General features: G+C 33.6%; 1 protein-coding gene and 1 long non-coding RNA gene across 5 annotated transcripts in view; one reads left to right on the top strand and one right to left on the bottom strand.

Moving 5' to 3' along the window:
* The window catches only part of LOC127711078 (uncharacterized), a 1,247,322-nt gene that overhangs the window by 993,034 nt on the left and 238,135 nt on the right, over positions 1-16,153 (bottom strand). The window lies entirely within an intron of this gene.
* Positions 5,604-6,777, top strand: LOC127711091 (uncharacterized). The gene is made up of 2 exons (XR_007986484.1): positions 5,604-5,712; positions 5,943-6,777. It is a non-coding gene; the product is annotated as an uncharacterized LOC127711091 (long non-coding RNA).

Below are 16,153 nucleotides of genomic sequence, written 5' to 3'. Positions count from 1 at the left end.
TTCATGTTGCTTAGTCTTTAGTTTTCTATGTTGTGTCTTCTGTACTATTGTTTGCCTGTTTGTCTTTTTATTTTTGGCCATGGCGTTGTCAGTTTGTTTTCAATCTATGAGTTTGACTGTCCCTCTTGTGTATTATGGTATTCTAAATTGCGATAAAAACTGAGCTTTTATGAAAATAAAATATGACAAATTTGAGAAACAATCTTTTTTGTCAGAATTTTTATATATAATACAACCTTTCCGGAAATAATTCCAGGTTTTTTTATATTTAAAAGTTTCAATGCCATGCAATGTCTAAAGAGCGGCATTTGAAACAATGAATGACCTGATTAAAAGAAAGTCCTGTCTTTATTTTAATAGATACGCCGAACTATACAATTTACTTTCGAGCTAAAAAAAAGTGTTTCTCGTTTCTCGTTTTTTATATAGATTAGACCGTTGGTTTTCCTGTTTTGATTGTCTAACACTTGTCATTTTGGGGCCCTTTAAACCTTGCAGTTTCGTGGGAGCCAAGGCTCCGTGTTGAAGGTCCGATATTCCGACACCCCCATTGGTCCGACACCCTATTAGTCCGACACCCCAATAGTCCGACAAAGGTTAATAACTGCCGTAATAGAAAATCTACTTCATGTTTAGTTTAAACATATTTTATTTACTCAAAGTAAAATGGATTGGGCACAAGTAAACCATACTTATAAAGTCCGCTCCGAATAACAATAAATTACAATACAATATTAATATGATCATACAATAATTCAAAAGATACAATACTTTACGACTCAATTGAAAAAGATGAAACAGTAATATACTGAGTGCCAATGAAAACGCAACACTTGTAAATTTCAAATATTTTAAAATATATAAATATTTTTTTTAAAATGATTACCTATATCGGTTTGAAAATGAATCGTCAGACTTCTTTCGACAACTTTACGCTTGAATGATTTTAGAAAAAAAAGTTACGTGCTTGGTTACAGAAAAAGGGGGTGAGTCGAGTGCACCACTATTTTTCGCACGTGTGATTTTTTCATTGTGTGTTTTGGAAAGCCTCGCTTAAGAATTTAACTTTCCCATCCTTTTTTGTAAGCCACTGCAATAAACTAAGGCGTAGATGCCAAGACTTTTAGACTACCAGAGACATGAAGTTTGGGGCATGGTGCAAGGAGGCATTTCAAGTCGTGAAATTGCACGCAGAATGCAGTGTTCAGCCTCAACAATTACCAGACTTATCCAAAGATTCAACCAAACTGGGTCTTTGAATGATAGACCACGTCCCGGAAGACAAAAAACACATTTGTGTGCATAAAAAGAAATCTATGAGATAGAATTTTTAAATTAATTGTGAGAAGATAGATTTTATAATATGTTTTAAGAAAAGAAAAAGAAAAAATGGTCTCACCGAACTTGTTTTCTTGCTACAAGTAAAAATTAAAAATTTCCCTATCAGTCCAGTATAATTTTTTACTAAAAGAATTATCTTCCCTTAAACGGCTTAGTTGAAAAAAATGATTCTAAAAACACAAAATTTGATATTTGTTTAAATATTTTGAATAATACAGCAAATCACCTAGTTTTCTTTATATAAATAAAAGTCTAACAAAAAAATGGCAAATCTGTCTCCAAATTTACAGATTTGTGCAAATAACTAGACCGATTGTGTACTGCGATTGTACAATCCAAGATGGTGGTATACCATGAATCTACCTTAAAAACACAACTTATCGGTTGTCTTTTGAACAACACAGGCAAACATACGACACTAAAATGACTCTAGCAACCAACACCACTTCTCATGACATTGACGGGGCAGCCCCGTTATTCCGACGCCCCATTAGTCCGACACCCCATTGGTCCGACACCCCAATAGTCCGACACCCCATTTGTCCGACACTCCATTGGTCCGACACCCCATTTGTCCGACACGAATAATTGAACAACATTTTAAATTAATAATTTGTTTGTCAAGAGGATAATCCCAATAGTTTAAACTTATCCTCCTGAGAGTCCTCAAAATAATAATAATATATTCATAAAGTAATTACAATATTATAATTTTGCTTAATGTCCAATGGCAAATATTACATGCATGTTTAGGACGAGAAAAATTTAACAATCAATACAATAGGTAGCTCCTGTAAGAGATGTCATCCGAGATGAGAAAAGGTCAAAGAAACTTTGACTGCCACTGGACAATGAAAGTATTTTAATAAAGACAGCAATTTGCTTTGCAACATAATCAGACAAAAGGCCACCGACAGCCCCTCAAAGACTTGTTGCAATGGTTCTTAACCTGCAGAGAGCCTAGCACTCTCTCTACACGAGGCATTGCATATTACGTCATCATTCTGACATTTGTGGAAAATTATACAACCCGAACAATTAAACGGATGTCCAACTCTGGCAAGGGTTAACTGCCAGTCGGAAGAAAACCAAAGTAACCATATTTCTGTAAGTGAAAATAGTTGGATATATTTATAAAAAATGAGGAACATAATGCAAAAGACCTCATTTATCTCGGTTGGAAAAAACAAATTTTAATTTCCCTAAGACAAGCGTGGCAAAGTGATTTTCAGTAATTTTTTTACCCTTTTAACTCAATAACCGTATGAGCTACATAAAATCCGTTGACATTACCGAAAGGGATGATCCACCAAAATATGGATTGCGCATGCAGTACGGCGATTGAGCATGAGCGAAATCGTATATAAGACACGGATCGATAACGGTCTTTGAATATGGATATTTTCTTAAAAATATGCGTTTTCTGTGGAAAAAAGATTGTTTCAAAGACAATTTTAAGATGTACAAAACATTACATTTATAAGTCAAAATATTTCCGACTTTGTACGGTTTCATAGGAGTTGCGGCTAAATGAATTCAGACTCTTCCTTAAATTCTGGGTAGTTATTTGTTCGTCTAAAGTCTAGTGGCAAATATTTCATGTTATATTCAGTTCAAATTCATTCTAACAGCACATTTCATCTATTTTTATAGTTTCAACCTTAATAAAGTCTTTTTTGTATAGAAAAATTATCACCGATTGGACAATTTTACTATCGATGTTATAGACTTAAACTCGCCAATTTTCGGGTGAATTATCAACTCACAATTCAATTTAGCTCTCAGTTTCTTTTTTAGTTTTCGATCTTTAAGTTCGTGTACAGTATAGATGAATGGAAATAATAATGTTTGGAAACAATAGTCCCTCTTTATGGTAAAATAACACTTTTAACAGTGTTGACTACATCCGAGACCTAATCACATGACACTATTCTTTATGATGAAAGATTGCACTGTCGATGACATTTCTTTTTTAGTAGAATTTGTTCCCACATAGAACACATATTGTATTAGTTTACCAAAACTTTCAAGGTTCTCAATTTCTCATGGTACTACCAGATAGGTGGATTGGTCTTATCTGTTTCTGTATACTCATAAGAAAGAGTACTTAGTTCAAATACCACGTCAACAACGATTCTACGAAGGAGTGTCTGAATTTAAGGGGGATGGGCGTCGTTCATTTCTGTACTCTTTTATTTTTAAGGCATTTTCTCTATTCTTCATACTTTTTGCCCATTATTCTCTAATCTTTATATTTTAGCACATCATTATTCTCTATTCACTATTTTTGGTTCATTTTTCACTATTCTTTATATTTTGACCATTATTTTCTGTTCTGTAAACCACAATCCACACCCTCATGAAGTAGATTTTCTATTACGGCAGTTATTAACCTTTGTCGGACTATTGGGGCGCCGGACCAGTGGGGTGTCAGACTAATGGGAGACGGATTTATATAAGTTTTTCCAAACTTGTTTCCGAATCCCATATTTGAACTTTATGTAACATTGTATTGTAATATCTTATTCTTGTAATTTTTCATTAATAAATACTGTTTAAACTAATGGGATGTCGGACCAATGGGGTGTCGGACTAATGGGGTGTCGGACCAATAGGGTGTCGGACTAATGGAGTGTCGAAATATCGGGGCGACCCCGTTTTTTACACATTGTGACTTGGATGGAAAGTTGTCTCATTGGCACTCATACCACACTCTTCTTATTTCTATTTACAGTCGTATGCGCAATACATCCGGAGGTATGCTTTTGACGTAGAGTTGAACAGTGTTAATTGTTAATACCGTGCTAGCGGTGCTGCTTGCTTAGCGTAAATGAATTGACTTTACCATTAGATTAAAAACATTTTTGAAGAAACATTCCCTTTGGTATCTGCAATTTGAGCGAGACCGGATGTGTCCGCAAGTTAAGTGTCTTTTGTTATGCTTGCATCACCAGGCAAGAGAATTCAGATGATCGGATCTTCTATTTTACTGTACAATCTGACATACAAAATATTTAATTTCAAATATATCATGTTTTATTGGAATGTGGTAATTGTAGATACAAATTTAATGTGTATAAAAATTCTTAAATGATTCGCTTAAGGTTTTGTGTCGCCTTCTGATCACGAGTTCTCTTCAAACGTACTGCATTTTTTCTTTACCTTTACCACAGTATCATTCAGTAGTACATATTTCTATTTTCTGATAATTTTGTACACCTGTTGATAATACAATGGGTATTTTCACAAATTTTGCATTTGAATTGTATTTAATGGCTTTCACGATTCGATACCAGATATTTTACGATCCGACAACGCATATTTCGCGATCCGATATTAATGTTTGGCCACCGTTACTTATACTTTCACGATAACTTTTCTCGATATACAGAATGCTAGCCGTAATATTGCTACAATTACCAATTTAAAATCATCAAATTAAAAAAAATCTAGTTATGTACTCTCAGTCATGGATGTGCCAACCGTTCGCCTGCATATAAGGTATATGTCTCTCATTTGGTATGCTATTGGAAAGTTGTATGGACACTATCACTAGTTGAACGGTTTTGGAATATCGTTTTCTGAAATTATCTGTTGATAATTATTAAGTCAGTAAGGTTCAAATTCTTTCAGACAAATCTGACAATAGATTGATCTTGCTATTATTTTAGGTCCCTATTGTTCATATATCTCTTCATGTTTGTCTGCACTTATACATCCTTAACTTTGAAATATAATTTTGATCGTTTCTAATTAAGGTAAATCCATAAAAGCACTTTGAATTCATACAATTTATAAAGTGTGCATTTTTAACAGTCAGAAATGTTACAATTGTCATAATCCCGTTCTCTTTTCCCAATTGTGATTCTCCGAATAAGACTTATCGCCAGATTTGTATTTATCATAATGTTACAATGTACTAAATAAAGTTACAAGGGCGCAGCCATTAGTGAATTGAACATGACATAAAAATAGCTGGCTCTTGGTTGTTATTTCATTTATATATTTTTCTCCTGGGAAGCATTATGAATAAAGTTTCATGCAAGCACAAATTTGTCCTTAAAAGTATAATATTAATAAGGCCGGAGATTTTTTTATTTTGATAAAACTTTTAGGAAATTTTCTGCTAAATCGTAAGATATGGTACACCACATATGCACATTACTCTTTCTGGTGTATGTATTATTGGCTCATTTATTCTTAGAGAATAGTAATACCATAGTATGCATCACGAAACATGTGTTCTAATATTTTCAGGAATTGAGATTGCAGAAAAAATAGATCCATCAACAGCTGACAAATTTGGTGACTCTACAAAGATAAAATCACATGGTGAATGCTCGTATTCCAGTGATAACAATACCCCACAAGGTATGAACATTTGTTAAGCAAACCTAATTCGTGAAAAGCGAAATAATCCATTCCTTCTTATGGTACTTTTCTTTACTTATATTATTATCTACGATGGATTCACATTTTTATCTTCCATTACTATGATAGGACATAAATTAAATAAATGAAAACATTAGTATACTAATGTTTCTCATCGATATATACCCAGCTTTCCTTTAATCGTTTTTTATTTTATTCTGCTTTTCTAGATTTAAATGAATACAGAATGGTAGTTTTTGGTTTACCATCCTCTGGCGTGAGCTCAACTGCCAACACTATAGTAGGAGAAAAATTGTTTCAGGAAGGCGTTACGTTCGATGGCACTACAAAGGAATGTCAGATGGAAAGTCGTACACGATTTAATTATGTATTAAAGGTAGTGGATACACAGGGATTTGTATTCGACAAAAAAATGAGGACTGCAGAAGAACTATTCCCAGGGCTTAAAAAAAGTATTATGCTTTTTCCTCCAGGACCACATATTGTCCTGGTTGTACTCCCGTTGGATAGAACTAACGAAGATTTACATGATATGATTCATTGTCTTAAGTGCTTTGAGAATTTGTCTAGGCATGTCGTTGTCATATTAACAAAAATTGATAAGATTGAAAAAGATAGGGCGGGATGGAAACAAGAAATCTTTGAAAGTGAAAATTTGAGTGAACTGTTGGAATTTTGTGGTAAACGTGTTGTATTTTTTGATAATACAAGCAATAGCGAACAACAAGTCAAAGAACTGTTAGATGTAGTGATTAAAGTTGTTGAAAGAAATATGTCAGAATGCTTTAACACTGATTATTTTTCGAAAAAAACTAACAAAAAACTTGATCTAGTTCTTCAAGACCAAGAGAAAAATAGAAAATCAGTTTATGAACGCATACAGAATTTTGCGAACTGGAAATAAAACTTTGAACTGCTTCAAATTAGATTAGTTCCCTCTCTGCTAGTATTATATCATTAGAAACTATCAATTGAAATTAATACAATATTTTGATATTTAGTCAGTATATGTCATTATTAAATACATAACTTTATGCGTTCTAACTTGAAAATTAGTTTTTCCTGACTGCATCCTGCAACTATCTGGGATTATTATTCTAAGTTTCCAGTCCCGTAAGTATAAAAGAGGGACCAAAGATACCAGACAGTCAAACGCATAGATCGAAAATAAACTGACAACGCCATGGCTAAAAATAAACAGACAAAAAGACAAATAATAGTACAAAAGACACAACATAGAAAACTAAAGACTAAGCAACACGAACCCCTCTAAAAACTGGGGGTGATCTCAGGTGCTCCGGAAGGATAAGCAAATCCTGCTCCACATGTGGCACCCGTCGTGTTGCTTATGTTATTACAAATCCGGTAAATAGTCTAATTCGGTAGGTCACATTCGTGAAAAGGGAAGGGTATTGTAGTTACGACATAAGAAACATATCCGATATCATCTGTGAAACGGTTATTCCATAACGGTCAACCAACTCGTGATGGCGTCAGTAAAATTTACGAAGGGATGATTTCAACTTCACCATTTGGAACTCTTGGTTTAACAGCTTCTTTGTGAGCAGCAATCCTCTATCAAGGAAATCATGATAGAAAATACAAGCCCGAGAATACCGTATCAATTGGGTGATATATACTCCGTATGCAGGCGCTGCTGGAATCTTGCTACATAACAATGGAAAGTTCCCAATTGGGAAGCTGAAATCATCTCTTTTGTCGTAAAGTTTTGTTTTCAACCGTCCCTCATTAACAATTTCTAGATGTAAGTAAAGATATGATGCAGATTTAACTGTTTCTGTAGTATCCTTTATACCTAGCTCGATGGGATAGATTCGTTCCACATAGTTACCAAATTTTGTATTATTTAGTGAGAAACCTCATCTATATAGCGGAACATAAAGTTAAAGGATATTGCTAACTTCTTATCTTTTTTCCTAAGAAGTTTCTGTATGAAGTCAGCCTCTTAATAATAAAGAAACTAGTCGTCAAGAAGAGAGGCACAATTGGTTCCCATTGGAATGCCGGCAGTTTGTTGAAAAACACGTCCTCCAAACGTAACAAATATGTTGTCAATCAAGAAATCAAGCATCTTGATAATGTCAGTTTCAGAAATTTTTTTGTTTGAATCAGAGTGATTCTTTTCAAAGTAGGATTTATCTCTCCCCAAGACAAGATACTTGTATCTACGTTCGCCATTCTTTTTAATGAAACAAAGTAATACCAACTCTTTCAATTTGTCTTTTAGTTTGGAATGGGGAATACTTGTGTAAAGTGTAGAAAAGTCAAATGTTTTAATACTATTGCAGGATGAGAGAGTCTTAGATTGTATGTACTCTAAAAGATCTTTATAATAGTATCAGCAACCATACACAATTATCTTATGTTACTATGCTAGTTTTCAAAGGCAAATGTACGATATGATGACAAGTCTGTCGGATGTGCCATATGGCGAAAAATTTTGGTTAACGCGACAACTAAGTATATAAAAAATTATATATAATCATAAAATTGAATTCCTCCCATTTGTGCCCAGAATGGAAAAGGCGGATTATGCCAGCATCATAGGACACACATAAGCAAACGGATGATAACCAATATTTTTTGCCATTGCTTCCTTGCATCCCAAACAAAATACTCAGGTTTTAATATTTTGACACACACAATTCTTGAAGTAATATGGTATAAGCCAACTGGAATCCCTTGAGGCATGCTAAATATTGATACAATCGTTTCTTTGTAACTAAATCATATTGCAAAATTTTGAATAACTTTTAAATTACCTGCTTTCTTTAGTTTTCGGCCAAATTCTTTTAAAAACATGATGATTTCAATCTACCCATTTCGTTAAAAGTCAAATTTTAAGCATTTTCCCTTAGAAATACAAAACATATTTGTAAATATCCGCTAAAACACATTAGTTTTCGATCCATGACGGAAAAAGGCTGGATTATGCGCAAATTTAATATAATTTATAGGTTCAATCTTTAACTCAGGGAAGTAATTTAATCAAAAGGGCCAAAGTCACGTAGTGCAAATCATATGAATAAAGTACCTTTGATTTTGTCATATGTGGAGATTATGATATAGCCAATGAGACATCCACCAAACATAAATGACAAAACCTAATCTAGTGATCACTATATTGTGTACAACAATAGACACGTTGCCAAACAATATGTAGCACAAGACAACCAGTAGCGATGTTCCTGATTGCGACCATGTACAAGGATATGTGATGGGCATATAATACGTTATATTATATCATAAACCTTGATCTCTTTAAAAACTGAATTACTGGATTAACAAAGAACAACAAATTAAATAAAAAGGTTATTTTTGTTTTTACTGTAAATATAAAAAAGAAGATGTGGTATGATTAACAATGACACTGCTCTGTACAAGAGACCAGTTAACACGGAAATTAACAACTATATGTCCCCGTATGGCCTTCAACAATGCACAAAGCCCATACTGCATAGTCAGCTATAAAAAGCCCCTAAATAATAAAAATATAACAATTCATCCTAGAACTTATCCTGACAGTTCTACCCTAGATTAGTTTTAGAAACTTCTACCTAGAACTGACCAAAGATTTGGCCAGTTCTACGACTACACTCTAAAAATTGTGTTTAGTCCCTGAACACTTTGTGTTACATGTTATACCTAAATATTTTTAAGATAATGTTGAAATCCTATACACATAAAATGGGCACATGTTCTTTAGCTATATATGTTTATCTTCAAAACATGATAGAGGATTAATGTGAAGGATTAAAACATGTATATTATATCATATCTATCAAATCTATAATTCCGCAATAACCTTGAGGCCAAAACATATCGTTTTACACAAAGAAGCAGTGTGGTCAGCCAATATCACATTAAAGAGTTCCAACGAACAAGAAGCCAAAATATCATTGTAAGTATTTATTATTGTGTTTAGTTATTTCTGCCCAAGTTTGAATACAGTAGCATCTATTTCACAAAAAAGTTGAATTAGTTATTTTATACTGAGGGTAAATATATTCTTGAAAGTTAAATATAAGCTGTCAATTTAGGTCCAGCCAAAACATGGTATATGTTACCTCTGTTTGTTTGGGTATAAGTAAGAGGTATAATTCTTATTACACTTGTTAATATCGTGGCTGCTGTAAACATAAATTGTACTCGTGAAAGTAATGTCAGTGAAAAGTGTGATGGATTGAAAAACTTACCATTATTTATTTTAACTCCATTATCAGATGAAGTTACAGATCATTTGATTATTCTATTTCAGTATTTATTCTGCTACTCTGTTAGCAAACCTTCTCCTGATTTTGGGAATGATTTTATGTAAAGTGTAAAGAGTCAAAATTATTCGTTTTGATCAGTTAATCTATGCAATGGAAAGTTTAATGAAGCAGAATTTGTGTTCAGGTAAGCGAAAAACGGGGTGAATCAATCATTTATCTCGTCCAAGCCTAAACATGACGTATTTCGACTCCAATGAGACTTTAAAAAAAACACAGTGTCTTGCATGTTTTGAAATGTATAGCAAAAAAACCTGACAAATTCCATCCAAAATTTTGAAAGGAACTCCAAGAAATGCGAAAGTAAACATTCTTGCAGCGGTGCACTAGAAAGAAGGAGAAATTCACAATAATTGTTTGCGAAAATAGATCGGAGTCATTAAATTTGACATCCTACTTTATTTATATTTTGAGTGCATACAAAATATGTATGATTATATATTTTATGTTATTATTTTTAGTTCACGAGATGAGTTTGAAAGATACTCTATACTCGAAGACGTCTACGAGTGGCTTGTTCTTCAGAAGATAAGCATTGAAATATGCAATGTTACCAAATATAACTAAATCATTTTTCTTATGTTGCTTTAGTAGCATGCATGGCTGATTTTATGAAATCCTATTCAATTAATTTCTTCTAATTGCTACTCCTAAAGCCATAATCATTTAAAGGAGTTTGACCAAACTTGTACGCAGTGTCTTATCCAGGATGCATTACATTCAATGCACCACCATTTAGAAGTGCAAGCATACCAAGAATATAAAGCTTCTCCCTATATATACGTTTCAAAGTATTAGTTTTCTCGTTTGAATTTTGAATTGTTTTACATTGTCATTTCGGGGTCTTTTATAGCTGACTATAAGGTATGGGTTTTGGTCATTGTTGAAGGCCGTACGGTGACTTAAAGTTGTTAATTTCTGTGTCATTTTGGTCTCTTTTGGAGAGTTGTCTCATTGGCAATCATAGCTCATCTTCTTTTTTTATATATGATACTTTTTTTTATTTCTAAATCATTTTCAAAGTTATATACCTGCACCTTAACCATTTCGTAACCCAATTTTCATACCCTTACAAAACTCATTTCGTACTCTAACCATCTCGTACTTTGACCATTTCGTATCTCGTGGAATATTTACTAGTATATTTATACTATTTCGTACCTCATGGAATATTCATATATATGTCATTTCGTACCTCGCGGAATATTTATATGTATGCCATTTTGTACCTCGTGGAATGTTTGCATCTTTGTCATTTCGTACTTCGTAGAAAATTTAAATGTATGGCATTCCTTACCTCATGGAATATTTATATGTATGCCATTTCGTACCCCTTGGAATATTTACATGTATGCAATTTCATACCTCATGGAATGTATTTTATGTACGCTGTTTCGTACCTCGTGGACTATTAATATGTACGTTTTGGAAGATTTATATGAATGCCATTTTGTACCTTATGGAATATTTATGTGTTATCCATTTGGTACTCAATTGAATATTTCTTTGTATATATGCCATTTCGCTAGTCGCTTTTTGTTTCCTATTTCGTACCTCATGGAAGACTTATTTGTTTTCTTCCAAACAGAAGATCTAAAATTGAGAATGGAAACGGGGAATGTATATGTATACCATTTCGTACAATATCTCTCTTTAATTGGTCACATAAGGTACAAATTCATATGCAAACATTCTTATTCATGACTTACTTCTATGCCTAATATAACAAAAATATGTGTATATGGTAATCTGCCCAACCCGTGCCCCCGACCCTAATTTTTATGACGTCGGCAAAAGTAAAATCTGGAATTTCGGCGTTTTCTGTCGCCGATTTGCATTTGAATGCTTTTTAAAATCGATCGCCGGTGTGGAGGCGCATTTTTACCGTCAGAACGCTATGGCGAACGCCAGTACCAGTTCAGTATTTGCAATCAGAATTACGAAATGTCAGCATAACCTATTGAAATGTTTTGAGAATCGATGGAGTTTGATGAGGGTTTTTGAGGAAGAAGACGGAGAATCTTCAAAGACAGCTCAAATAAAAAAAATGAATGCATTTTGAACGGTGCCAGTGGGCAAGTTTACCAAGTAACACCAACTATGATAGTCTTCGACAGCATGTTTCTGCTAAGGAATATAAAGGGAAACAAACCAACCACAATTCATTTGATAAAAAAAGAATAAAAGGGTGAATATTATTTATCTGTCCATTTTTGGGCCTTATATAGCTGACTATGCGGTATGGGCTTTGCTCATTGTTGACGGCCGTACAGTGACCTATAGTTGTTAATTTCTGTGTCATTTTGGTCTCGTGTGAAGAGTTATTTTATTTCCAATCACACCAAAACAAGGCGAATTTATAAGCAATAGATTCCTATGTTCTGATATTATAAAATAAAATATTAATTTTATTTTGCAGGATGATCATGCTGATAATACACATGAAGTTACCAAAGACAATTATTATAATGCCTCGATCCTCACATTCCAGAACGCACGTGGTGTAGTTAAATGGGTGGAATGTTTAAAATCCACTAACTGAAAGACATCAAACATTCATAGCTTTTAACATTTCTTAATACGATTATACTTTTGGGGCAGTACTGGCTGACCCTAATCAGTTTTAAAGAACATATTTTTCCAGACCAGGTCTTACATATGCAATGACTGTTGAGTTGTCATATTATAGAAGTGGGTTAGGATAGCCAGATATTTGTTGCTTTTGTGCCAGTGAGGATGCGACCCTTTGGCTAAGAATATGACACTGTTATATAGATGAGATTTTGTTGAGAATGTTTCTTTATTTTCTACAAAAAAGTTTTTTGGTTTTCTTTTGATGATCTCTGAACAGAAGGTCAGATGTTCTCTGTTCTTCAGAAATAACAGCTTCAATGTCTTTATTGTATCGAAATGTTCTGACACCAATCTCAATATTCGTTTGTTTGGGGCATATATGAATCACCCTTTCTGTCTGTCTGTCCGTCCGTCTGTCCACATTCCTTGTTCCTATTGCATATAAATCATTGGCATAGTAAACAAAAATCATAGTTCTTTGATTAACCTTGATTTACTTATGACCACCAGGGCTAATTCATATTGACGCTCTTACCCCCTCCCCTCTTCTCCTAAAAAAAAACCCTGCCTACCTACCCTAATATTGAAAAGGGTGTTCTAATTATTTTTACGCACACGTTTCTGATGGGTTTTTTCATCACTCAAGAAAAACTAAAAAACATTTTTTTTATTCTTTTTAAGTATTGTGTCAACCAATGTCAGATATTTAGATTTGCAACATCAGCGACCTCACGTTTACTAAAGTAGTGAATTTACTTTTAGACAAATCATTGATGCTTAAACCTCAAATTGTAATAAGCAACCAAACTTCTTTACCAAATATTAGGGTTTTAAAAATAAGTAATTTGTGGTAACTGACTTGATAATTAACCAGTAAAAAAATAAAAATAATAAAAATCCCGAACTACAATGTAAATTTAAAACGGAAAGTCTTTTATCAAATGGCAAAATCAAAAGCTTAATCACATTAAACAAATGAAAAACAACTGCAATAAGACGGACTTGATACATGCATTTTCTTATGTAGCAATTGGCGGATTAAACTTGGTTTTATAGCTAGCTAAAACTTTCACATGTATGACAGTTGATATAGAATTTCATTATACATGTTATATTGACCGCAATGTGAGAGCAAAACAATAAAATTGAGAATGGAAATGGGGAATGTGTCAAAGAGACAACAACCCGACCATAGAGCAGACAACAGCCGAAGGCCACCAATGGGTCGTCAATGCAGCGAGAAACTCCCGCACCCGGAGGCGTCCTTCAGCTGGCCCCTAAACAAATATGTATACTAGTTCAGTGATAATGAACGTCATACTAAACTCCAAATTATACACAAGAAACTAAAATTAAAAATGATACAAGACTAACAAAGGCCAGAGGCTCCTGACTTGGGATAGGCGCAAAAATGCAGCGGGGTTAAACATGTTTTTTGAGATCTCAACCCACCCCCTATACCTATAGCCAATTTAGAAAAAACAAACGTACAACAGTACGCACAGTAAAACTCAGTTTAAAAGAAGTCCGAGTCCGATGTCAGAATAGGAAACAAAAGAAAATAAACAAAATGACAATAATACATAAATAACAACAGACTACTAGCAGTTACTGACATGCCAGCTCCAGACCTCAATTAAACTAATTGAAGGATTATGTCTTCATCATATGAATATCAGGCACAATCCCTCCTGTTAGGGGTTTAGTATTATACCATCATAAAATATATGAGAAGAACATAACCCGTGTCATGACAACAACTGGTTTTAGATATATTATATGTAAAAATGTCCAAATTGGTGTACAGTAGTCAAAATTATGTTGGTCTTAATCACTATAAAAAAACAAATAAGTATTGCAACAAAGAAAAACAAAACTGGCATATAGTCTCTCTATTTACAAACTTCATAAGCACAAATGAAAGACAAGAATGCAAAAATGACCATAGCACAATAACACAATGGTGGGATGTATAAAAATAACTAACGACGCCAAAAGTATATAATGTATAATAGACTTAACATAACAGGTTCAAAATAAACAAAGACAACTAAAAGTTGATACGGAATATTTATTAACATGGTCTTCCGAAGATATTCCGGGATTCCAAAAGTCTGAGTAGCGGCTGCAAGCTCGTCAATACTGAATAAGTTGGGAAATGTTTATCCGATATATATGTAAGTGAAGTTGATATATTGCTGATATCATTGACTAAGATCGGGAATATTTATAATTTCAAAATCAAAATCGTCTCGGTTACCATAGATTCTTGTACTGAGATGACGGAGATGACCGCTTATGTCAAATTCGAGGTATAAGTATGCAAAATAGGCCGGAGGTCACACTTTTTGTTGTTTCTTTAATGTCTAGTCTATGTGAAAATTTTAATGGAACACTATCAGAAAAGTTTGGGTTGTTAATTGAAAGAACATTATCAATCTTGACATGCTTAATGTGAAATTAAATGATCTGGCTTCTTTTATTTCTTGTTTTTGACAAGTGTCTAGAAGAACTCTGGCTCATATGAAAATAATAAAAGGTACGCTACGAGGGGTGCACAGTTCGTTCCTGTCCCGACAATTGGTTGAAAAGGTCTACCTCCTTTCAAAAAATATGCTATCAACAAAAAACCCTAGCATACCGATCACGTGTTTCTCTGTGTTGCATGTTTAACCCTTTTGTTAATTACTTACAAAATATGCCATATGGTATCCAAAATCAATAAACTTATAGCGTAAAATACATGTTTTCTTTATTTTTATTGAAAAAGCATTGTAGAGTAAATTTGTTTTTACGATTTTTCAGTTTTGCATAAGGAAAAGTGATATACAGGGTTGAAAAATCGAAACATTTGATAGAATTAATTTTACAGAAAGATCGACAATTACAATTATCTTGAAGTTCTTTCGATTTTTTTAGAATCCATATATTTCACAGTATGTACAGTATAATAGTATGTGTGAAGACCATCTTTAACTGTGAACATATTTTTTCCCAATATAATGGACAATCGGTTGTGAAACATGCAGATGAGCCGGCAATATGGCGTTGTTTGTTCTTTACTTTGTATGGCTTGAGTATCCAATATAAATAAGGTAAACCCTCAGGTTTGCTGCTCAATGTTATGTTGATTGAAGCCATGAAGCTTTATGATTTCCTAAAATCTCATCCTTGTCAAATGATATTTTTTTTGTATGGGGGATAACCTGGGTACTCATTTATTCCAGATTGTTTTACGAAACACACGTAGTCGTACAATTTGCATACAAAACCAATATTATTTGAAGTTTTGTCCGCAGGAACAACAGCATATTTATCTTGCACAGCTTCTTTTGTCTCTGAATACGGACTTTGGTCGATGATTCACACAATATTTCGACTTTTTATCAGATAACTGAGTGTTTCAAGCCCATCCTTACAAAATGTCCCATTCAACTTCTTCTCGTTTAGAAAATGCACTGGCGTAGTCCTCAATAGAATGCATAATTATTCTGAAGTTATGGTTCCTATCGATGTGTTAGGGTTCTCTGAACTTGAGACCATGAGATGTCACC

This window comes from Mytilus californianus, unplaced genomic scaffold (assembly GCF_021869535.1).
Source record: "Mytilus californianus isolate M0D057914Y unplaced genomic scaffold, xbMytCali1.0.p SCAF_8, whole genome shotgun sequence".
In the NCBI taxonomy this organism is placed as follows: Eukaryota; Metazoa; Mollusca; class Bivalvia; order Mytilida; family Mytilidae; genus Mytilus; species Mytilus californianus.
The sequence above is the reverse complement of the archived record's forward strand: the minus strand, read 5'-3'. Positions and strand labels throughout refer to the sequence as shown.